Source organism: Pempheris klunzingeri, chromosome 9 (genome assembly GCF_042242105.1).
Source record: "Pempheris klunzingeri isolate RE-2024b chromosome 9, fPemKlu1.hap1, whole genome shotgun sequence".
Taxonomy (NCBI): domain Eukaryota; kingdom Metazoa; phylum Chordata; class Actinopteri; order Acropomatiformes; family Pempheridae; genus Pempheris; species Pempheris klunzingeri.
In genome coordinates, this window is record NC_092020.1 from 19,110,116 (window position 1) to 19,136,938 (window position 26,823).

The following is a 26,823-nucleotide window of genomic DNA, read 5'->3' on the forward strand; positions in this document are numbered from 1 at the left end:
TCACAAATGCAGAAAACAAAATAAAAACTCAGGTGTTGTATTTGACAGGAGTAATGATCAATTTTTGCCGCCATCACTAGCACAGGGAAGAAGAATGGAAAAGAGCTTCTCAGTGAAGTTGCATCCAGTAAAGGAGGAGATGGTGAGCCCTGGTGTCCCCGTCATAGAAGGAACCTTGACCCCAAACATCCCAACCTTTTATGGCATCTCCCTTCAGTGGAGGTTAATTGCAGGACTGGCATTGGCTGTATACTCATTTCCTTTTCTCAGCCAAACAGTCCAGTATCCATTGTTGGGGCACAATATCGAATCCCACTTCCTGTTGTTTGTTTGGGAGATTTCTCTTTCTGTCTCCATGTGTGACTTGTTTCCCATCCTCAGAAACATTGACAGAAGGGTGTGCAAGCCGCTGCATTTATTTCAAGTCAAGATCACACTGCATCCTTATTTCTCTCGTCACTGTTGTCTCCAGCTTGGTCAAGGCTCCCTGCACTGTAAACTGGTCATTGTTAAAAGTCACATCAGACCAGTCCTTAACCTGAGGTGGAGTGATGGTAAGAGAAAACCAATTCTCAGGGAAAGTAAAGGCGTCATTGGTGAGTGAGACCTGATTAAGCTGCAAGTTGTGCTGCTTTATTTGCATAACTTCCCCCTCCAGTTCTTTAATGAAGCCTTCTGTCTCTGCTTCAGTTTTTTTTTTTTTTTGTGCCGCATCGGAATTAACTCAGCCAGCTCAGCATGGCTTCTCATAGTGTAGTCCACCACAGCAGTCATCACATGCATGCTGTATGACAGCGCCTTTGCTGCATTATTTCTGCTAGCCTCCACTGATTGTTGAAACTCGTGAATTTTCTGCTGACGCGCCTGGATCATCTGATCCATGTCGTTCCTCTCTATTCCCAGCTGGGCCTTCCTCATTTGCGCCTCCTCCTCCAGACTCACTATCTTATGGGTTTTATGGTCACTGCCTTCACAGGACTCGCATACAAACATTTGATCCACCTTGCAAAGCAGCTCCAAAGGCTCATCATGATTGTTGCATACCCTGCTCTCCAGGTCCTCAACTGGTTGGATCAGCTTGTGTTTCTTCAACCCTGAAATTCTCTGATGAGACTCCAGATGTGTTTCACAGTAAGACATGAAACACACTAAGCAGGACTTGAGGGCTTTGATCTTTGCACCTGTACAGATATCACACAGCACATTTCTGTTTTCTCCTTCTTCAGGGGTACCACAAGATTTGTGTCCATCAGTGGCCATCTGAGCAATGAAAGTGTTAACCTGAAGCATTGGTCTCGTGCAGAACTCTAAACACAGTGGGCATCGGCATACAGTATTGTTAGTGTCCCAGTAGGCTGTGATACAGTTAAGAGAGAAGTTGTGCCCTCAGGGAATTGACACTGGTTTAGTGAATCCAGACAGATGGAACAAAGGAAATTCTCTGCAGCCACTACCGGCAGCAGCCATGTCTAGAAAAAGGTGAAATAATTCCAAAAAAGAAGTCAGAGCAGTATAAAGTCACTCCAACTTTATTGTTGTCCATTTTTGAAATCATTGAAATACACAAGTTAACACTAAAGACACTAGTACAAACAGGACAAATTTCAACTGTCTAGGTTTTTCTAAATCTTTCAGATCTTAAAAACAATCAGCTTGTTCTCTCCTTTTACTTTCTCTTTCAGCAGTGATGTCAGAGTGCTCGTCCCCACCTATTTCCTCATCCGACTGGCACAGGTTAACCCATTACAGCTCAATGCACTAGTGACCCAGCTCTTCCCGATCCATTAGGGCTTAGTTAGAGGTATAAAATGTGTCCCCAATTTTCACTTCAAAGGCTTGTATATACAGCGTTGAGAGCATTTCTTTCAGGTGTGCATTATTCATATTGTTCTTTGCACTCAGTTACTTGCTTGCTGATGTATTCACGATGTTGGTGCTTCAGAAATCCCTTTCATGTACAGTATTATGCACAAATGAAATGAAAGCTTTGAGACAGCACAACATGCTAAATTCCAAATGAGTTTTAGTGCATGCTTGTGTGTGCATTTGCATTACATGAGACTGCTTAGTGATGGCATCTGCATAATAAACTGTAAATACACTCGTCCGGTGCTCTCTCCTCTAAGGAAACCAGGCTTTTAACACAATAGCTCCCCTGCATCCCGGGCTTTGTGAGAGCTAGAATAATCTGTGTAGGTTTTATGCATGTTTTGTGCATTAGTAGCACTCATGTATGATTGTGTTTCCATCTGGGTTTATCCATAGTGCACCTTGCAGGGATGTAGGCGTGAGCATATGAAAATGGGCTGATGATTAATAAATTGAAAGAAAAGATGATTGAGTGATACATTGTACTTAACCTTTCACTGACAGAAATTAATTAGCCTTTATACAGTTTGGTATGTCAATTACACTGAATATGTATGCGTTGAAACTCGTTGATGTGGGCGTGTGCTGTATGCATCATATCTTAGAAATTCAGTGCTCTATTTTCCAACAGTCATGTATTTACTGTAGTCTTTACGATGTAAATGTGAATAGCCTGCGCAGCCTCAGCAGCTGTTAATGAATTCACTGACTGACAGTATCAAGACATAATGTAAAGGGAATGAGACTTTGAAGATTCAATCATGAAACTATGATATATTTTTTTCAGCATATTGAATTATGCAGCTTATGTGCTCAGAAAAAAAAGGTCCCCGATGTGCCGTTCTCATCCGAAAATGACAGACCACCGTTGATCAGAGCTCTCTTGAGCCACATCTTATTCAGGTCTCACCTCAATGTCTTGGCTACCATAAAACATTCAAATGACATTTGGATCAGATGGGGAATCCCTTTGATCCTGGTCTGCGTGGAGCTTCAGGTCCCAAGCCTTTTTTCTCCTCCACAGGGTCCATTGATAGGTTCATCGAAGGATGAGAGGCAGTCGGGGCTTTTTCTTCTCCCATCTTTTTTATCCTCTCACTCTTTCTATCTTTCAACTACAGCTTTCTTCCCCCCTTCATCCCAGTTCTCTGACCTACTGGGCTCTCACTTGTAGCTGCTCCTCTCTCCTCTCACCTTGAATACATGAATAAGAGATTAGAGGAGCTCAAAGTGCTAGAGGACGGAGACCTCCCTTTATTAGAATTGAATGCCTCCTGCCAGGTGTCTGCTCTGTTTTAAACTGAGTCGAAATCTACACTAAGGTCTAAGGTGTGAATTAGCAAGCAAGCAAGTTCGACATAGGCAAATCCTAAAACCCCAATCTGAGATAATTGGTATCCTCGACGGTGGTTATCAACTTTCTTTGTTAATCTAGGTTTTCTTTTTCGGGCTCTGTGCACATTCCCATGTTAGGGAGCATATGGTGCATCATTCTCTTCAGAGTTTTCTTCTTCTACACAAAATGGGTGTGCCGTCCACTTCAGTCTAGAGGAACAAGTAGATGTAATGGAGAGCAATGAAAAATATATATAAAGCAGGTATGTTTTAATACTAATACTACTAATACAGCAAAAGTATTGCTACAACACGTTTGGACAGGAGGAATAATTACAGCAATCAATAACTTTTGAAGTTTAAGTGTTTTAAGGGTTTAAGTGTAAGTCAAAGAAAAGCAGAATATTCTGACATTTAATTGGCTGTAACCACAGAAAGTTTGACATTTTTTCTTGAAAGATTACTAAACCTTTATTCATTTATCAAAGTAGTCCGTTTTTTTGAATTATTTTGTAATTTTTGGCAGATTGACATATCGGTTAATTGACTATTCATTGCCGCTGTAATCAAGATAGTGTGCATCCAACCTTGTGTCAACAGTTTTAGGGAGACCACTTCCTGTTTCAGTATGACAACACTCCCATGCACAAAGTGAGCATAGACGTGCCTTCGGTGTGATGAACATGAATGGCTGACAAAGAGCTGTGACCTCAACGGCGCCCAATGTCACTGGGATGAATTGGAGCACTGACTGAGAGCCATACCTCATCATTGCCCAATCTCACTTATACTCCTGTGGCTGGATGGGAGCAAATCCCCGCACCCTGGTTCTAAAAATTGTGTGGGCAGTCTTCCCAGAATAATTGAGGCTGTTACAGCAGCATATTAATGCTCATGGTTTTAGACATTAAATGAGAGAGGAAATGTTCTGTTGTTGTTCTAGTCGATACTTCAGAATAATGCTGTTCATTAAAATTTATACTTAAAAATGTGTTTCAGCATTTTTAATTTGGTAGCAGATATGGGGAAAAAAGTGGGTTTGAATGAGTCCTTCATCATTCAAACTAAATATACTGAAAAAGTGACAACCCTAACTGGCAACAGTGATGTGTCCAAAAGCGATGGATTTTACATACTGAAATTCATAGGCATCATAATACCACTCTTAATCTAACAAAACTTATCTATGAAATACACACACCATAGGAAGGAGGGGAAAATATCACCTGCCAGATTTTGTCTGTGGGCGGTACGTATGGAAGCCATGCTCTACAGTGTTGTGAGGGAGAAGGAGGAGACTCAGTCACCTCCATCATTCTAGTTTGTTTACTACATGGTCAGAGCAGAGGGTTGTGTTATTTCCATCCCCCAGACACAACAGTTCTGGAGGGAAGATAAATAATTAGTCATGAGATGAGTTTCTCTCTTCATCCATCAGCCCGGGGAACATGGCTGCCATAGGAGAACTGAAGCCAAATAAGAGTCCTCTGCCTCCAGTGTTTTTGTTCCCCAAACACTCAGATTTAGATTTCCCTCCTTGATAGGATGACTTTGAAACGCTCAAATGCTTGCGAGGACGACTCCATCTTTGTCAGGATGTTCACGGATTAAAAGCAGTTTTTTCGCAGCTTATGTTAAAAGCAGTGCTTTTAGCCTAGGAAAAAGGGAGCAGAGTTGCTGCTTTACCTTTTCATCAAAATTGCCTTGCAAAGTAGAAACACCGAACCCGAGTTGCAAGTCAATTCAAAGTACATCTTATTTGAGAAAACTCATGCCATTAAAGTCTTCAACTGTAAAATGACAGTTTTCTATACGCAAAACATTTCTCATCTTTTTCTTCTATTAATTCAACAGCGTGGAGGAAGAATTTTAGGCTTTGTAAAGTCACATAAGGTGCAATGGATAAATATGCGACACTGGCAAGTTATTTGAAGTTCATTATGTGGCACACTGAAGACCCCAAATAGAAAATGAATACTGAATTTTCACCTGATTGACATCACAGGACAAGCCTGTTGGAAGAGGAATGTATGTGGCGTCTTGTGAGAAACTCTTTGAAAGCTGAATGTTTTGTGAACTGAATCGAAACTACTATCCTGCATTGACATCAAAACGGACATTTTCTTGAACCCCAAGTGTAGTGCCTGGAGATTTAAAGGATCAGAAAGCTTATTTCCAAATGTAAAGGCTGTTGAGCTATTTTATCTACACTCTTATTCATTAAGCATGTGGTGACTGTTGGATTTACGCCGCTATCTGAGATGGCCTCCAAACACCAAAGGATTAATTTCTCTGATAGGCTGCTTCAAGTGGTGAATTATTCATTTATGCTATTTGCCAGACGCACTGTCCATGACTGAAAATTCGACAAGGATTGAATGATTGAAGATTCAATGAAGTAAAATATTTTTGATATTACAGAGGCCAAAAAACTCCTTTGAGTTTGCTATAGTGGAGCTTGAGAAAGCCAAAAAAAATGATGTTATTTTTTTGCCTCATTTGATTAAGTTGTAGAACATATTTGCAAGAGCACAGACTCTGAAATGCATATTACATCCTGTATATAATGTGAATGTCGCCTTCTATTATAACAGCACTTATTCAACTGGTTCTTCAAATGTGGGCTGGGACTCCCCTGGCACAGAGGTATGGAAAACTAAAGTTGAACGAGCCCACCAAGAGTTAGACTCATAAGATTTATTGGGACAGCAAAATGAAGTTAGAGTCCTTTGTGGTTCTCTACGCATCATTCAGCACATTGATATAACATTACACAACTTTTAGCTGTTGCTTATGTATGGGTACAGTGGAGTTATGGCAGTGAGCTGGGAATTAAATCACATCCCTCTCTGTTGTAACCCAAGCCTGTCTGTCCTGTGTTTTGGTCGTTGGGGTGGCCACATGAACATGGAAGTGCATGTAGATCCGTGAATCATTCAGGTTGCGAATCCGTAGTACAGTGAAACCAAGCCGAAAAATAACTCGGAGCCACTGCCCAACAACAGACTCCACTAATCTACCGAGCTAACACAGTAATACAGAATATGACGGAGCTTGTCAGTCAATGGTTGTGACCAAAACGATTAATTGTTATTAGTGTTTATGGTTGATATGTCTTTTTTTTTTACAGTAACAGCCATTTTTGTATTTACATTCTTTAATCACCTTTGTATATAGTAGCTTTTAGCGGCAGAGTCCGTCCTCCTAAACCCAGAACTATTTTTTTTATCGGAATTTTCTGATTTCTTCTATTATTAGTTATGACCACATTTTTTGGTTGGTGATGATAATATTCATGTTGACCATCCTGATAATCACATCGGAGTTTTTATCTATACGTGAATCTTTTCTTCTAAACCATCATGTATCATCTTCTAGACATGAATGGGGCCACACTCTTGATTCAGTCATTCCCTGGGTCCCTCTTCTGGACGGATATTATTTCACATCATGCATTTTTTTTGTTTAATGTAAACTACATTTCTTCTATTTAATGTTCTAAGCAAAGAATCTACGGTACACACACATGTTTTAAATATGTGTGTGTTAAATGTGATGCAGAATTCAGCAACGGAAGCTGGGACAGGAGCTGGGTTTAGATCGTCAGGAGACAGGCTAGTTTTACAGCTTGCTGCAGACTTTGCTGCTACCTTCAGTGCTCATGGATGATAACGTCAGATAATGTCGACTACATGTTATGGTTAAACAATGTAATGCCATGTGTGTGAGAATGCTGGACCAAATAGCCCTTATTAAAGTTAGGTCATGTAGTCTCTCCAATCCAAGGCCCTGGATAAATGAAAATATTAGAAAAATAAGACGAGAATGTAGAAAAGTTCAACATTAATGGAAAAGGTTTAAGGTTCAAGTTCATGGACTCCGTTGGAGGGAGTTATTATCTTCATTTAATTTAGTAAAGAGTATGAGGCTCTCTTACTTTTCCAGTTTAGTTGTCTCTGAAAAGCATTCTTCTTCAATACCATCAACAGTCTAGTAAACTCTGTCCCAGCTACTGTTTGTCTCATTTCTGTTGTGGATCTGTTTTGAGAAGTTCTTAATGTATTTCACTGAAAAGATAAAAAAAAAAAGACCATAAAAATATTAATTACTCCTGTTGGCTCACTTTTGCCTTCACCTGAGCCCTCGCCTTCCACCAAACTGCTGAATTTCCCCCCAGTGCTCTCTGAAATTGAATTGACATTTTGTCCAATACTAATCTCACCACTTCTAAATATAATATTTGTCCTTCCAACTTGTTGAAAGAGGTTTTTGGTGTCACCCACCCCATGACTTTTTGGTGAGACACTTCTATCTGGTCTCATCCAGGACTATTTCAAACAGGCCTGTGTCTGGACTCTCCTTAAGAATCCTGGTTTACACCCATCAGTCCCCCATAACTACCCCACAGTATGGAAACAGCCTTACTGACATCATTATGAGTGCAGACTTTGGCAATCTCACTGTTCTCTTTTGTTGGACTTGAGTGCAGCCTTCGATACAGCTGATCATACATTTCTACTCCCAGGTGACCGAGGTGAAATTACTCTTAACTGGTTTTCTGCATACTTATCAAACAAAGTATTCAAAGTCACAGTGGACAGCTTTCGCTCTCCAACTGCTCTCATGCCATCTGGGGTCAGACAGGGCTCAGTCCTTGGCCCTATTTTGTTCAGCTTGTATCTATTCACCCTTGGCCATGTTATTCACTATTTTACCTGTGTGTCCTACCACTGTTACGCCGATGACTCTTAGTTTTATGTCTCGTTGAGCCCGGAAAATCGTAACAATCTGGATTCTCTGCACTGCTGCTTTGCTATTAAGGACTGGATGGCCTCCAACTTCCCGCAACTGAACACAGATAAGACTGAAGTCCTGGTTATTGGTCCTATTTGTTGAAGTGCCAGTGCCACTTCGGACCACTAACGACTAACATGAAACATCCAATCGGAAACTTTGGAGTTGGATTTGATCTTTACCTCAGTTTAATTCAGCACTTCTGTCTTGTGTCTGATTCTTGTGTAATCCTGCCATTTACAAGTTAGATATGTTGTCTAACCAAAAAAACATAGTTGAATAACTTATCTTCACCTTCATTTCCTCCCGCCTAGACTACTGAATTCATTATTTCCTTGCCAAAACAGTGTAGCAGTTGCCTTTTAGAGCCCTTAACCCCTTATTCTGCTCTGAGACGCCTCAAATCAAGAATCAAATGTAGTAAACTCTGTCAAATCTAATTGATAACAGTGTCACTGTTCACTTTCCACAGCTGTATCTGTGTATGAAGTTACTGCTGATACAAACCGAACATCTTTCTGTTTGTCAGCATTCAGTTAATTTATCAAGTGAAAAGATAAATGTTGTTTCCAGTTTCAAACACCTTGGTGTCATTCTTAAACTCAGCTGCTTGCTTTAAACAACTTAACAACTAACAACTTAAGCAAGTTATTGCAAAAACAAAATTCAGCCCAAACAATGTTTAAAGCAAGATTTATTTGAAAAATCTTATTTGAACATCTGTCCATTATGTGTACTATGTAGTGACTCCTACTTATCCTTTGCAGATAATCTTAAAACTTGGTTAAAGAGCAATCAGACCTGCCATCATGCTCTCTGCCTGCATGCGTGCCTTGTCTGTCCTCATTAGCTTGTGCTTTCGTCACTTCTGGTTTTACCAATGTCCTCTGTAATGTGATGTGATTTTTATGGTTTCATGTTTTAACTGCCTGCATCGATTGTCTGTTCAACAGCGTTTTGTATTGCCTGCATTATACATGTCTTACTTTGTATGACGCTTACCATACCCCTGCTGCCTCATGGTTTGCTGCTTCCCATTCTAATTTCACATGTGCTTTATTGCTGTTTCAATCGCTAATTTAACATCTGGCCCAGGGACACCAGTTAAAAATTTGCCTTTTGGCTAACACTGGCACATTTAAAGTGCTGTTGATCTATATGCATTTCAGGTCTTTACAGGTCTACCCTGACCCTAGGGCCAGAGACTCGACATTAATAAACATGATATACAACATGACACAAAGACAAATTATTGGAACAAATTTCTTCGGCCCAATAGTGTTTTTTTTTTTGTGTCATTATTGACCTGTGAAGACCTCTAATGCACATTGTCCCTGAAAATAAATCAAGTAATTAGTATTGAAAAAATGGTAGAAACAAGTTGTGATTTGAGCTGATATCCCCCCCCCCCATGGCTTTGTTCTTTTTTATGTTATTTGCATTTTATAACATTTCACGCAAATTTAATTCAATCAGGATAAAGGTTTGATTTTCAGCATTCCAGTAAAAACTGTGGTTAAAATAGATTGTTGCAGTTTCAATTTCTCAAAATGCTCCTTTTTCTCTTTCTCATTTCTTCTACAATGTTCCAACATCAGTTACTTTTGCAAGTTACTACTTGATCTTCCATTTCCAAACCGGCACTTCTCATTTTGCAGCACCCAGTCTTTCTGCCCATACATTTTTTTTTTTCAGTCACTCTTTCCAGCTTCAGCCACATTTAATGACTCTGAGCTGCAGCCTTTCCTTGGCTGTCACAGAGGGGCTTTTAACAAGGTCCTGCACTCCCTTTGCTCTTTCCTCCTCATTTTACCATGCTGTTGCAACTTTCTCCTCGTTTCACTTCTTTCCCCTCTATAATTTTGCCTTTCTCTGAGGGTAAAGTGTACAGGTGCCTGACTAAAGTAGGGGGAGAGATGGGAGGTGGTTAGTTGCTTTTTTGCCTTTTATTTAATTGAAGCCTGCAGATTTCTCAGCCACTTGTATGCCATAGGAGCAGTAAATGGAATTGGCTTAATGTACAGACATGCAGTGATTGACATTTGTATGTAGTTAATTCCTTAAGGAAAAAAAAGTCGCTGAAAAACTATACATGTGCCTTAGGACTTGTCAGATAATAATTATGTTGATCAGATAAGAAATTACAGGTTCCAGCTTCTGTGATGTGAAAATGTGTTGATTTTCTTGTTTGCTATGATTGTTAACCAAATTTCTCTAGGCTCTGAATCTTTTTTCAAATCTTTCTGATCAACAATCTCAAGGGAAATTGTCCATCCATCCATCTATTATCTACACCGCTTATCACATTCACGCCTACGGGCAATTCTTAGAGAAGCCATAGTAACATGAGAGAACCCACGCGAGCACGGGGAGAACATGCAAACTCCACACAGAAAGGCCCCAGCTGGCCCACGTCCTCAAACTTGGAACATCCTTACTGTGAAGCAACAGTGCTAACCACTGCAGCACCATGCTGCCCTGTATTTGTAACGTTATTGTTGTTATTGTTATTTTTAATTATTTGATTATGTTTAATTTTTTTTAACAATGGATCAGTTACATTAGATAGTACAAAGAAAATTAATCAACAATAAATATGATCAGTAGTTGCTCTACTAATGTGTTATATGGATGGATTGATGGGTGGATGGAATGTACATAACTGAAGTATACCTCAGTTAATACAAGCAGGAATGTGCGCATGTGTTTGTGTGTGTTAATAGATGAATGGAGATCTGATGTCCTTGGGCTTATATTTGTATTCATAACGAACAAGGAAATTAAAGCCAACTAAATCACCTCAGGCTCCCTGCATTTCAATTATAGACAGTATTAAAGAGTTATTGATCCATAGCAGAGGAGACACACAGAGAGGCAGAGAGATTTTTAAATACTCATCAGTCGTCACACTCCTATAAGGTTTGGTAAATCTGTTCTTTAATTTATTTTTAGGAAGAGGTAAAAACCAGCAAGCTTCAGCAGACGAATGAAATAGTTCACTGTGTTGGTGTGTTAGTCTGAAATACATTCCCTCCGTTATTCCTCTGCACTGTCTCTCTGTAATCTCCATCATCCCACAGTGTCCCTTAGAAAGCCCCAGTGGCCTCTCGCATCCCATCATCTTTAAGCTACAGTAAAGAGCAGGGAGGGACGACTGCTCAAGCTCATTTAGTGTTCCACCTGACCATGATTAATGTGAGAAAGGCCTGGTTCACACTTAAACCACACAGCTTCCCCACACCACCCCATCTCACTCCTTCGCACCACCTCCAGCCCCTCTTTCAATTGGTTTAGCGGTGGGATGCATTGTGTTCAGCGAGCCATGCAGCCCAGAAGCTCCAGAGGTTAACTAGCTATCTCCCAGATGTCCTGTAACCCTCCAGACCCTCTAGTTCCCTGGATGTATTAGTGAATGGGTTTGCTGAGCGCAGGCACCCAAAGGATCTGGTGTGCGGGATTGGGCTCAAAGCCTCAGTTTTAGTCAAGTCAAAGTTAGATCGGAATATTGCAATGTGTCTCTCAAAGGCCTGCACATAAAACATGAACAGTAACAAAAAATATTAATACAATTCATAAGAATATATAAAAATGAGGTAAACTAAACATTATAAGCAAAATATTTAAAATATTGAAATATACAACAATACACAATATACACATAAAACACCTGTCTGAATACATATGATAACATGAATGAATATAAATATAGCCTAGATACCTATAATTTAGAACTTCTTGCAGTCTAAATCAGAAAGGATTGATGAATCAAATGTATTTAGAGTTTATTTTTGAATGAGCCAACCAAGCAAGGTTTTCACATTAGGATAGGAATGAAATTCCCAAGTAAAGGGGTTTGGTTAGAGAAAGCCAATGCTGTTGATGGACTTATTTTTAGAATAGTCAGTCAGACTGTCATTTTGTGATCCTTAAGCCTTAGCAGGTGTATGAGGAGTTACTGGAGGTGATAAGCAGAGTTGTGTAATATTTTACGAGTGAAAAGTCGAATTTTAATGTCAGATCTAGCATTTACGGGACGCCAAATGATTTAGTCCTTTTTAATATCCTATCAGTCAAGTTGTGATTCATTAATAGTTGAGTTGGTAAGCCAAAGAAAAGTGTTTCAGCATCAGCCATGGAAAGAAGGGAACAGATCTTGGCAATATTTAAAAAATGGAAATATGCAACATTTCTTATATTGTTGAAAAAGAGAGATTTGGATCAAATAGGGCACAAAGATTTCAAATACCAGGGCTTTGCGAAATTGTGGAAGCTGTTATGTTCAGAGAGAGATCACTGAGTTTGTTTCTCTAATTTGCTGTTTTTACAGGTATATTAACGGTAGATTGATACGAACTATTTGAATAATGTTCGAATAATACACTGTGACATCGAATAGTATTTTTGCTTGAAATGCACATCCCTACTTTCTATCAATGCAATGTTTGTAGTAAAAGCAAATCCGTAGCTCCCCCCCTCTTGGTGTCTGCCAGGTGACATGAATTGAGTTGCCTGGTGGACATTTACCGGCTCTGTGGCTGTCGTTTGATTGAATAACTGACTGAACAGTAGAATAGCAAGTAATTTTATTGTTAAACCAATCAGGATTAATGGAGAGGTAAAGTTAAGTATCATCTGCTTAGGAAAGGAAACACAGTTTATAACATTTGCTGTGTCAAACAGTGAGATCTGTCAGTAAATGATGTAAGCCAGAAGTTTGCTGTGACTGTAATCGTTTCTTGTTGGAATTTAACAACTGCAAAGAGAGGTGAAAGGATAAAAAAGATGCATAACAACTGTAGTGGCTTACAAAGCCACTACAAGTAGAGGAGACATAAAATGGCTACAAAGGGACACAAAATTACCTCAAAGAGACACAAAATGACTACAAAGAGAGACAAAATGACATTGTCGAAGTCATTTTGTGTCTCATTCAATCTGCTTTTATGTGGGAATGGTGTGGGGGGGGTTCTTTTACATGTGTGTGCCCAGGGGCCCATTGTCTCACAATCCAACCATGTCTCATTTGTTCTTTCATTGTTTCTTTCTGTCTTTCTTTTTGCCCCTCTCTTTTTTCTTTCTGTATACTATCTTCCCTCTGTGCCATCTGTCTCCCCTCAGTGTCCCCTGTAATGCTACAGACGGTCTTTGTGAAAGATGGGGGAGATCACAGAGGATTTCTATCTATCTGACCCCGGCGTGCCCTTCATCTTTCTCTCACAGCTTGATCTATCACACACAAGTGCTTTTTATTGTTGTTTGGCAGCCGGCTCTTGGCCCATGGCTCTTCTTGTCTCTCTCAGCCCCTCTCATTATTACTGTGGGCCTTGCTATGCTGGGAATAAGCCAACATATTTGCATTTCCTGTGTACTAAGTTTTTTGTCCCCACTCAGCCTCAAAGTCTGTATTCTTTCTAATATTATGATACAGGAGGTCTATGATGAGTTTAAGGTTATTCATGAAGAAATATTTGGCATAAAAGGTATTGTTCAAGGTGCTGCAATCCTCTACCTACTCTCTTGAAATATTTATTATCAGCTCTTCAACGGCTTCCACCTAACAAAATTCCAACACCTTACAAAGGCAATATTTTGATGCTGATGTTTGAGTATTCTGGTGGATTTAATTCAAAGACACTCTGGCACTCTGACGCTCTTTTTGATGCTTATTTTGGCTTTCTTTTCCGTCATTTATCCTTGACACCTTAGAGCAACAGATATCCAAATATGCTGAGTAAATGTGACCATCTGCTTGACAAACTTCTCAATGGGAAAGAATCACATTTCTCCATAGCAAGATCCATCTTGTCCTCTTTAATGTGTTGCTCTCTGATCTTTTCGCCCCCACACTACCGGCAACTTTTACATATTTATTTTTAAAGGCTTCCTCATCTTGTTGCTATACTGAATGTAATCGACATTATTCTCATGATTTTCTCATGATTGTCATGAAGGATACTTCACCACTTTTTTTCACGCTGACTTGATTGTTTGAGATAAATCAAGATATATATATATACAATATAAACATATTTGCGACATATTATATCTCTGTACATTGTTATGCAGAAGACATTAATGTTTGCTCAATTAGCCCCCACTGTATCTACAAAATATTTATTTTCTATATATTTTTTATACATATTATATATATTTATTTATTCATTTAGTGGATATGAATTCTGGAGGAAAACAACAAGATTTGTATTTGGCCTTGTTGCCAATACTTTTGTATTAAAACCTTCAATCATGTACATTTCCCTGCGTACAGTAAATAGATAATGGCCAAAGTGTACAGTTGATGATCTCTTCAGCTGATCTCTTGGCAGTGACAACAAGTCTTGTCTCTTTGAAGTGTCAGTTCATATATATTATGAGGGCCTCAGGGTATTTGGTAGTGTTGCGATGTTTGTATTAACACAGCAGTCACTTTGTTAAGAGCCTTTTAACATTCCCCTGCTACAGTTTATGGGTTTCCTCTCCCCTCAGGTCTTTGGATAATAAGGAAGGGTTGTTCATTTAATCTGAACTCACTACAGCAAATGATTAGATGGTTAACTCTTAAGGGCTGGTGTACTGGTGCAGTATTGACTGAGGTTTAACAAGCTATTACCCAAAAGGCAGACAACTATGTACTTTCAGTAAATCACTTGAAGTGGTGAGGTGAACATATTATTTCGCTGATTACCAGCCCTATTTCGAAATTCTAGTCGTATATTACTATTTTGCAACAAGAGATACATTATTAACGTAATGAGAAAACATTGTTAATTTCTGGACTCCCTGCTGACTGAACGTGTTTGCAAAATGAAAAACATAAAACATATTTAATTTCCTTTTCTACAATATCTGCTAAAGCATGATTAAATTTCTTTTTTTATGGTTATTTTTCGTTACTCAGCACCTGCTTATGGTTAGGGAAAATTCGTGGTCTTGGTTTAATACAGAAAAGTCAGCTTGAAGCACACAACAGGGCATGTTTACTCTTAACAGTTAACCAAAACTACAATCTTTTTAACCTTCAGCAAATAGGATTTGTTGAGTAAACCTAACCACCTTTGTACTTCATTCCCTGGATAAAAGATCTTGCATTGAATATACTGCAGGTAACAATTACATTACACTTGAAATGTAACAGGTAAAACAAATTTGTTGAATTTGCATGTAAGTTCTAGGAAACTACTTATGAGGACAGCAACCTGAATTGGTCAACTCCAACTTATTTGAACTGGGCCAAATTCCCCTCAGGTTAGCTGTTGTTTGAGTTTCACACAATCTGATTTTATTGACCCAAACAATCAACAATCTGGCTGTTGGACAAGGAGATGGACCTCTGGCTTTTTAGAAAAACTGGTTCGTTGTTTTAAAGTTTGAGCAGTCCCACGGTCCACTGTCCCACATAGTGCTTGTTTTGATATTATTGAAGTAATGCACGGGCCACGTTTTGCCAACCGCTGCTTTAAATGTTGCTTTTGTGATATTCTCCCCTCTCTTGTCTCTGGCGCACAGCTTTCAGTCGGAGCTCCAGCCAACCATCCCTCTAGAAGAAGAAAGATCAACCATTAAAACAATAACAATGACCCTGACTCTGATGGATTTAATGAATAAAGGAGCTGACCATAGCTACATACCTCATGACTCTTACTTCTGGTCATGGAGTGTCCACTCTGACTGACTGATGGTAATGGACTACTGAGACTGATGGACTAGTACTGTCTGATAGGCCAGCTGGAGGTTAAGCCCATGCTGTATTTTTCTTTTCATCTTGTGGAAGCTTCTGTGTTCAGGTCAGGCTGTCGAGTCTCTCCATCAAGTTTGATGACACGTGACAGTCGGTGACACGGCTGTCTCTGCTGATGAACACTTGTGTGTGACCATGTGTGCCACTGTTGCCTTCAGGGACCATAAAGTGCCACTCACTCTTTCTCTCCAACCTTGGTTTGTCACTGTAGCGTGCAAGAGGAATGAAAACCTTGAACAGCTGCTTTAAAATGGTCTTCATGTTTTAATTTGAACACTGCCAATAAGCAATCATCTGCCTTTAGAAATTAGAATTAAAAACTAGCTAATATCTGCAATTACCCAGGCTAGAAGTTATTAAAACAATGAAATAAGGTTTGAATGATATTTTCTTCTGACGTGGCTTTTCCATGTTGTTCATTCAAAAATCCAGAATATGCAAATACGTTGGGTACGAAATATTCCCCCTTTTCACCGAAAACTCCATTTTTAGTGTATGTACGAGATTTAAGGTGAGCATCGACAAACTTCATACCTTCAGCAGATGAATGTGAAAACAAACTCTGCTCAAACATCCAAGTGAATTAACAAAAAGAAAGATTGATTCTTGTGACAATTTCATTTCAGCTGGACTTTAAAGCAAAATCCTTTTCAACAAGCGAATCATTTTATTTTAGTTTCTTTCACATTCACTGAGGCAAAATAAGACATTGTATTGCTTTTCAGAATGTTAAAATGTGAGAACTTGTGCTGTGTAATGGTGTGTTCATCTCTGCCTCTGCTTCTCTTTTACACTAATAAATATTGACATAGCTGCCTTCCATCAAATATAGATAATGACTAAATGTGGCAATTTTTTAAATTATGAAGTATCGAAAGAATTCATGGAGAATTCACAGCTTTTCAAAGTTTATTGAAACAGCCTGAGAGATTTGCACTTAGGCTGAAGGCAGCCTACACCTCCACCCTCCCCAGTCACAACATCCCATCATCTGCTGTTAGTGTGACAATGGATTCAGAATTGCCTGGATGGAGAAGGCGTGGTAACTCAAGAGCTCTGGTTGGTTCATGATAGCTGGTGACATTTTCTCACATAGCACTTCCCTGGCATCTTCTTATTGACTGATTCCTGTAGTGCAATTGTGTAAAAGTGGTGCAGCATTAGATATTTACAGCTAAACTGAAGGGACAAAACAGGGGACATTTGGAGTTTTGATATATTATTTCATTATTATTTTTGTTTTCATAAAAGGCTTCAGTAATAGACTGCAATACACCTTTACTTTTGCCCTCATGTGGCTTCTTAAATCCTGGTCTCCGTATCATTATATTATAGTATACTTTGGCCCTTGGGGCACTGTGCTGTTTCCCAGGGAATCATTCTTGTATTGTGACCCATTTTGAGTTTCTCCATCTGGCTGCTTGTTAAAACCAGAATGTTTTTTTCCTTGAAATGGTCATTGTATTGTACAGTTGTCACTGGTGAATTTATAGATTTAAAAATAGCAAATTCCATGTGTTAAGGCTGAAGCTTTTTTCTTTTGCATCCTCAACACAACAATCTTTTTCTGTCTTTCTTTTGCTACGCAAAGAAACTTAGCACCACGGCTTACTTTGTTAAATCTCATTTGTTGCAGGAGATGAGCAGATAATAAGTTGATTGCTCTTGTGAAAGACCTGCAGTTTCTTTTATTGGTAAATAGATCGCAGAGGATCCATTAGGTGAGAGGCAGATCTGTTACATGGCAACATCCTCTACCCAACTCGTGGAGGTGTCTGTAAAAGGTGTAGATCTTTCTTTCACATGCGTTACGTGACCTGGGAGAGATGCAGTTCCATTACAACTCAACGTGCCCCCACCTATCGTGTATTAACACACAGAGATTCTGGGTGTTTCTGGTATACCAGCTCTTCTATGGGGCTCCAGTGGACTCTCGTGCTGTAACAAATCGATATCTTTGGCAGTATCTCATTTCTCTTGTCTGTTTTTGTCTTTCCTTGCAAACTCCTGGGAACTGGAAAATCCAGAGATAGACACTGGTGAACGGATCAAATAGACATCCAGTTGCTAGTGTTGCCATGTTTCCTTGTAAAGTTGCACTGTGAAACACAATGAACACCAAAGTTAAAGTAACTTTTTCCAAGGTCTTGCACACCCTTTTGACATCAATCAGCAATGTTACCTTCGAGTTTAACATTAAAAAACGAGGAATACTCCAGCTTATTTCTCTTTTCCAGTGTGTCTTACCTTTATCCACTGACAACTGATAAAAGATGATTTATATAGCTCTTTCCTTTGATGAAGCAATATCACGCCAAATTGATGGAGGCATTTCACAAAGAATTTCCTGACTTTGACTATGCAGAGTCAGACTATGTGGATACCCCCAATTCTAATGAGAGTGACACAATTTCAGACTCATGTTTTGTGCTCATAGTTAAAGCACGAGGGTTTAGCTATGTCACCAGCTGAAATCCTCCCAAACTCTTAAAGCCAGTCAGGAATAATACCCCCGTCTTCAGCAAAACTAAAACTAAAGCCTTGATTGATCATGAGTCCATTGGGAAAGCTTTTCTACCTCTGATGAGGTGGTAGATTGACTGACTGTATTTCTCACGGACACTGAAGCAAAATTGCTGTTTGCTGAAGTGATGTCTTGAATCTTGTTCATCCACCTTTAAGGCAGCATTTGTGCTCACTTAGACGCCCTGCTATGAGTTACAAGAAACATGACACTGAGTCACTGCACATAAAATAAAATTGCTAGTTGTACAGAAGTTTAATTGAACATACCTGAACTTTTGGTTGTCTAGCTTGGCACTGGAAGCCCTAACTTGTCAGCTCAGCCTGTTATTTCAGTGTGTCTGCAGGAGAACTAAGCGACGGGAATGGGGGGGTGGGGTGGGGGTAGAGATTTGAAACAGCCCTAAAGAGACTAAGTGATCAGAATGCAAATATTTTGGATCGAACCCAGTGTATTGGCCCAAAAAGTGGCATGTCATATGATTGTGACATATGCATAATGCATATGTAATTTAAATAAACAATAGTTATCTGAAAAACTATGCTGGGCACCAATTTGTGCCTTTTCTGCATCAATTTATGGTGGAAATGTCTTAATTTATACAAAGGAAATAAATCTAGGTGCCAGGTGTTAATTAAACTTTACACATAGTGACATATACTGTACGGGAAAACATATTTTTGTTGGAATGGAATATTGGTATAGATAGATAGATAGACAGATAGATAGATAGATAGATTTATCTTTGAGTTTAAAATGTTAAAATACATACAGCAGGTATTCTATATTATATTTTTAACTAGTTTGCTACTACTTATCAATATGTATTACGCAAGCGGCAGCTCAAATATTTCTTGGGCAGAATAAAGTCAGAGTAAATCAGGCATGGCTAAACCATTAGGTGCATGAACTCAGCTGTTTTATACAATGTTAGAATAGTTTGAATAGTGAAGAAAACCCCCCATACATCCTCTAGATGACCTCTCCAGGAAGTGAAAGACTTTGATCAGGAGAGGATGAATCCAGCATAACCTTAGAGTACTTCAGCTTTAGTTTTACAGTCAGATGAGACCCAGATAAACCTGTGACTGATGGAGACACAAAAGTGTAGAGAAAAAGAAGATTCTTCACCCAAGTCAATCCAAGGTGGAGGTGGCGTTGATGGTGTAGAGATTGCTGATTTTCTGCTGGGGCATGAATGTGATCCTACTATCAGCTGGGCACTTAAATTTCACAATAATGTAAGATCTTATTTTCTCTGTACTCTCTCTGCACATATCTTTCACAGAAATGATAATATTTATCTTGAGGTTTGATTACACATTTTGATGTCTGCTAATTCAGGGAATTCAACCACACTGAGTACAATAATGACTTTTATTTGCTTGGTCTACCTCGTGTTTGATTAAACTGTTGAATGGTTCAGATGAAACAGGCTCCCTTTTTTTGAAAGGTAAACCCTCTTGAGAGGAATCCACATGGACATAATTGAAAATATCAACGTTAATGATGAAGAAACAAGCATAAGTTCATTGCTCTAACAGATTCCCATCCAAGGATACCATTGATCTGTGAAATTAGGAAAACCGGTCTGCTGACATTTATGGGCAACTCATTTGTGATATGATAACAAAATAGACATCAATCGCGTCTCCCAAAAGTTAATAAGAAACTATCTCGCTGTGGTTACAGGTCCTGCTTTGCCCAATTAAAATCCATGCACATGAGGGGTCACGTTCACCGCTGTTCAAAGTTAAGAGGCTGTCCAAATTGTCTAGGTTCTTCGGATTTTTATCTGGTATTTGCTTTAACAAGCCCTAAAGTGCTGTCTAAAATACAGTAAAGTCGTTTTCAAAAATCGATGCTGTAACGGTTTGATGTTTAATAAGCCTCAGAATTAGAATCTTGTACCTTAATTTCGCCACTACGGCAAGGTATGTTTGGTATGACAATTGTAACAAAAACTACTACTACGAATCAGGCTGAAAACTGCTTATGCTTTTGCTTTTGTTGCCTCATAACTCTGAAACAGCTTCATACAAAGTCTCAGAGAAACCGAACCAATGCGCGTCTTACTTTAGCTATTCCTTGATTTTATAACTTTGACTTTATGGTTTGTAAAATTTTTTCTCCTCGTTTCATATATATGTTTTTTTTTTCCTCTGCTTTACCCATTTCTCATTTCACCTTTTCTTCCTCTTGTAAAGCGCACTCAGACTTTTGTTCGAAAAGCGCAATCGAAATTAAGTGCTTGTTCAGTTAAGCAATTAAAGTTTGCTCGTAAGCTGTGTTGTTTAATTAAAGGGAAATTGAAGGAGAGAGTGCAGAGAGAGAATAAATGCCGCTAAGCCCCTGTATCACCGTTTTGTTCTGGAGTGAACTATTAACAGCCATTCATCTTAATGACAACTGATGCAGGCAGTTGGTATTTAGTGATAGAGTCGTCTGACTGATAGTAAGATGGATATAGAGATAAGTATTAATGTTACATTTGCCCCTGATCTGATGGTTTGACTTTCCCTGCAGCAGTGTGGTGGAGGTTTGGGATTGAAAGGCTGTGTGAAAAAATTACACTAATCTTTGAGTTTATAGCTGAGGGCCATGCATCAATTATCCATGGACTTACTTGTTAGCAATAATAACGTGCAGTTCAGAAAGCACTAATTATGCACTTACTGAGAATTTGCAGTACTGTGAGGTGCACTGCCACATCAACATCGCTGTGTGTGTACAGTGTGCGATTTCACTGTGTTCAGTACATGTATGTAACACATCTGCCATGCAGTTGCACATGTGTTTATGTGTTTATGTGTTTATGTTTCAGTCCTGTTTGAGAGTCCTTTTATTTTCAGATGCAAGAGTGTGGGAGCTGTAATTGCCAGACGTTAAAAGCACTGGCCTTTTCTGAATCAAATAACATATGACTTTGAAGAGAGCATCCTCATTTCTTCAAAGGGCTGCCAGGGAGGGAGAGTGAGAGGAGATGAGGCAAACAAAGAAAGAGGGTATAGATAAATATCTCACATCTCTGCGCTGCTCCACTCCCTAGACACCCACTTAGAAGGAGGAGAGGACCTTTACTGGTCAATATGGAGCGTTTTGGTTAATTTGGGCCATTGTGTGTCACATCAAAGTTCAGAAACATTTCAAAAAGAGGTGTAACCAGCTAGAGTACCTAATAGATTCTTTCTTCCATTAAATAGTCCTTAAATTGGGCTGAAGATACATTTTTAATATTGAAATCAATGTGACTCTAGTGATCTGACAACAGCAAGCTCTTTCCCTGTATATTTCCCACATATGCTGTATTCCCACTACTCATTAAATTCTTTTTACATTTGAATCTAGGAAGACACAGCAACTGGAGATTTTTTTTAAAAAAAAAGGGAATGGGAATCAATTTGTATTTCTTAAGGATGGTATGAAGATGTTAAAAATAAAATCACTAAAATAATATTTATATTTTGAATTATTCTTCTTTTTATTCAAAAATTCAGAATGTGTCTTACAAGTGGGACCATTCTGTCTATCTGCTCCACTGTTATGTTTTCCTTATAACCCAGAGTTAACAGCTTATTCTGTCTTTTTGTCCTTTTGTTTTTCCCTCTGAAGGGTTGTACGTGTCTGAGTGACAAGACGCCAGCAGAGTGTTTTCTCTGTTGCATGTCTCGGAGGGATTGTTTTGACTGACAGCCATCTATGGCAGTTTTTTTCTTGACATCTGTTATTCTTCTGACTGTATTGTGGCTGTTAAAAGTTTGTTTTCCCCCTTTTAAGTTTCTATCTTTCTGCCATAAGGGATTTTCTTTGTCAACTCAATATGATTTTGTCTTCATGACTGACTGTTGAGCAGCATGGCTGAATGTCTTGAATGCATCGGCCAGCGCACATCACACGGCTCTGATGAATCCTCAAGTCATATTCTGACTGTATAATAAATGAGTCACGTGAGGGAACATTCAAGCTGTCGTTTTTGATTAACTTTTAACTTCAGGAGAAACTCTACCTGATAAAATCACTTTACATTGCAGAGCTTTTGAGATTTGGAGCACTTACATGATTCATTGTATGCTTTTTTTTAAAATCTCAACTGTAAACCATACTTCCTTCTGCTTCTGAATATGTCTTCCTGATTATGGAAACACAACAGGAACTTTTTCCTATTATTTTTTCTAGGGGAGGCCTTTCTAGTCATTGCTGTAGTAATTACCTGTGTGCCTGTCATTGTTCATCCAATATCGTCTCGTACTGAGCTGTGACATATTTAATAGGTATGGTAAAACCAATTTTATTGCTCTTCTGCAGGATTAGATTAGTATTCGATGTACCATATGCTTAGAGTCCATTCTTGTGAGCTGAGTTGAAGGATTTTTTTATTGACTATAAATACATTCATTTTCGCTTGTCCATCATCTTTATATCAGGAAAATGAAAAGAAAACAAAGGAAGAGCCCACCCCAAGGGTTCAAGTCAAGTCAAACAAACTAAATCAGGCATAAAACAAGGGTGTGTGTGTGTGTGTGTGTGTGCGCACCTACTCTATGGATGTCTGAAGCAGGGATTCTATGAAGACTTAAAAGTGCATTTTGTATAATATGGGACTTTTAAAATGTCTTTCCAACATAAAAATGTATCTCCAGGGTACTCGCAGTAAATGTGTGTGAAAACATGCTATTGACATTTGGCTCCCTTCATGATGTCATGTCATAAAGAGATCTGTTGATCATGTGACCTCCTCCAGCCCCTCAGCAGGCTGAGTGTCCCCGCACACTGAAAACTTTATGAATCCAACTCACTGTCTGCCTATTGTTTTTTCCTCACTAATGGAGATGTTAAAGGCAAAAACAAAGCACTCCGATTGTTCTGTACTTCTAAAACAGAGCATGTAGACACTGGCTGAAAACAGCTGCAGCAGCCATCTCTGCTTTGACAAAAATGATGTGTCTTTGGAAAATGAAACCACGTGAACCTGTTCTATTAGTATCTCCAAGTACCAAGTGAGATCTTGAAAATGAACAGAAGATGGGTTCTTTAAATAAAGGATGCTGTACTCAGGTGATGTGTAACCAGTGATGCCCATCATCGTTTCCATTGTCCCTGTCACAGAGGTTGTGATTTTGGGTGTGTTGCTCAGAGAAATGCACCTCTGCAAACATGCAGTCATTGCCACAGATTTCCACTGAACCACCATAGCTCATCAGCCGGAACAGCAACAGGGGCAGGAAGTGACTGTCTTTACTAACAAGGCTGCTCTTCCTGTTCCTGCTGCCGCTGCTGCTCGGTGCCATGCCTCTGTCAGGATAGATGCTGACCAGCCCTGGGACCTCAGAGTTCCTTTACTTAATTACTAAACACCTCTGTGACCCGATAATCACGTACAAGCCTGTGAATAGAACACTGTGTACAGACAGCGACATGACTGCTTCTCCTACACTTGCACTTAGCAAGTGTAAGAGTATTTAAAGGTTTTATTGGTCAGCAGGGATTCAGCCAGTGAAGGCGCTTATGGAAGGCAATAGAAACACAATCAAATCAGCTCTATACAGCTTTCCAGCGCATAAAGAGGAAAACAAAACAAATGAAGGAAGAGAGGAAAAATCAGAGTGATGATGAATAGTTATGAGAATAATAATAGTAAAGGCACACAGAGCCTATTGGGACAGAGGACTAGGCTAGGGACAGTTAAAAGCTATGCGTATGTATCTATGAGTATGATTGTGCTTTGACTCTTGAGGGTTTCAGTAATGAGAATCAGATGGAGGGAGGATGAGGATTCTGTAACTTGTTAGCAGCGATAGAGAAGGCCCTGTCCCCATAACACAAACCTGATGGATAGTTGTACAGAATAAACTGGTCTGAATTATCAATGCATAGTAATTTTGAATCTTTAATTTTGAATTCCTCAATCCTTGGGTCTCACTCTTGATTAAAGAGTTTGGTCTAGACCTGCTCTTCATGGAAAGCGTCTTGGGAAAAAACTGTTATGAACTGGTGCTATATAAGTAAAGATTGATTGATCGAGTATGAAAACGAAGTAATCTAATGTATAAGCTTTTCATCAGCTCAGTACGGCTTGCATGCAAAATGCTAACTTTTTCCCACTGTGGAATTGCACCGTGTTACAACTCATGTCTTGATTGTCAAGAGGGCTTAGCACCTCTCTTACAACCCTCATCTCCATCTCCCCTTCATGATTCAAATAGATTTGATTTGTGAAATGATGAAGGGTTCCCAGCTCTCACCTGCCCTCAACTGCTCAGCGGGTTTCAAATAAAGAAAGAGGCATGAGTTCAAATGTTACCTCAGCTTAAAGATCCATTGACGGATACAAAAATACGTTTCTTTTTTTCCTGTACCCCTGTGTTAACAGTTGTGCTATCATTCGGTATATGTTAAATGTCTTTGGTGTGTATACATTAACATCCCTCAAAAAATAACCTGGTTAACTCTTGTTCATGGATTTTCCATTTTCCATTGTATCAAATCCGATGGTTTGAGGCAAGCATTCACTGTCAGCTTGTGGGTTGCAGTAGCTAGCAGAGGGATATTGTCCCAACCGTGGTTGACGTCAAGCAACCGCCACAACCACAACATTCACATTTTATCCCCAAATACTTTATGTGACTGCTGCTACTAGTGTGCTGACTTGCTTGTTACTTCAGCGGTGACTCTGTGTATTTACCTGCTTTGTGCTCAGGTGTCTGCAGCTGTGATCAACTGCTCAGGAGCCTCCGTGTTGTTATCTTGATCATAGCCACGAGTCATAGCCCTCAGCAACACCTTATAATAGCTAACAATGAAAGCTTATTTATATATAACACTAAAACCAGGACAAAGGACCGCTATTACCGCACTATTGAGCTATGCTAAATCCCTGCTGGGGAAGTTCCTTCATTGCGACAGCCCTAGTTTGTCTCCAACTCTTGATCTAACTTAACTTAAGCATTTAATTTGAATTTAAATTTGCCTGGACATGCATACAATTTGTTACTTGCTTTGTTACTTGATGGACACTTTCACACTGTGCAGCCAAGTCCAACCACAGTCTTTTTCTTTTCTATTTTTGGCCTGAAGCAGCTCCACTGCAGCAAACAGTGATAAAATTCCCTCATTAAAGCCTAATCAATGGCATTTGAGGGAGGTGAGAGTGTTAGTCGTCCGGTCTCCCCTCCCCCATTTTCCCTTGGCGACGTGGAAATTCAAAGAAGTGGCTTTCAGTCACAAATCCACTTCTCTAATCTCTAGGCTCCTGCTGCCCCCGCCATGTTTTATTTCTGCTCCAACAAATTCTCCATGTAGCATTTTAGCCCCCCTTATTGTGATACTGTCCACACACAGTCTTGTGTATTTCTGGTGGTGATACAGCTATCTTAGCAGGTTGTTTAATCACAGAGGAGACTGGCATAAGCTGGCCCACACACATCCTGGAAAACAAAACCCAGATGCTTACCAGAGTTCTCTGCTCATTTATGCCATTTGTTGAAACAAAAGAAATTTGTGTCTGTAGCATATTCACAGTTTAAGGAAGTTGTAGGTGGTGTCTCCAGACTCCTGTTTGTTTTGCTGCATTCCTATAGGTGTTAGAAAAAAAGTTACTGAGAGTCTACTGTACTTGCCTGAGTCGTGTAACTCATCAAAAACAAGCCACAGAATAAATACATCAGAATTACTTGTTCCCCAGTGTTCACAGTGCCTGAAGTTGTGTTTCGCTCTATCTAAGCCGGTGAGGAAGTAAAAGTGAAAGTAAACCCCGTAAGCCATTGCAATTTTAGTGTTATGAAGAAGTCCTAGAAATGTAGTTGTAGAGAGTGAGTCACTACTGCCTTTTTAATAAATGTAAAATGTCAAATATATTTTTACGTACAGTGCAGTGTGTTGAATAATCAAGTGTGGTGTTTCCGCCTTGAAATCATCGGAAGGTTATTGATGATTAAGATAAAACTAACTGGTTTACAGGCTCATCATCTGCTTTGACTGACAGAAAACTAATAAGAATACATGAATGCATACTCGGTATCGTGGCAGCTTTGGAGGCTGTTTGGATCAGCAGACCAGTCAGTATTTTCCCGTGTTTGATTATTCCTCAGTAAACATTCTGCTCCAGCCTGTCGATGCTGCTGCTTCGGTAATGGATGCTTTTATTAAGGCTGATTAGATTAATTGCAGAGGATGAAGACACATTTTCTGGTGGTAGATCCTCAAGGGTAGAAGGAGAAAGGATCAATCAATTGTGCCCATCTCAAACCACATAATGCACTGCTGATTGTTTGAAGTGCAGAACTGGAGGAGATTTATATGGATGTAAGAGAACCCAGGCTTTTCTCTTCCTGTCTCTATTATCTCTCTCTCTCACTCACACACACACACACACACACACACACACACACTCACACACACACACAAAATATGAAAAGAATCTTTCTTCCACTCATTGAAAAATTACCTCTGATATAAAAATGGGTTGTTTACAACCACAAAACTGGTAACTTCATCAAACATCAAATTTTGTCCATAACAAAAAAATGTTTGAAGTGAGATGGAACTGAGAAACCAAAAAATCCAA

The 26,823-nt window shown here is 39.3% G+C and overlaps 1 pseudogene; it reads right to left on the reverse strand.

Annotated features, from left to right (window-relative positions):
• Nucleotides 1–23,548, reverse strand: LOC139206820 (E3 ubiquitin/ISG15 ligase TRIM25-like; annotated as a pseudogene).
• Nucleotides 23,549–26,823: the final 3,275 nt, after the last annotated feature.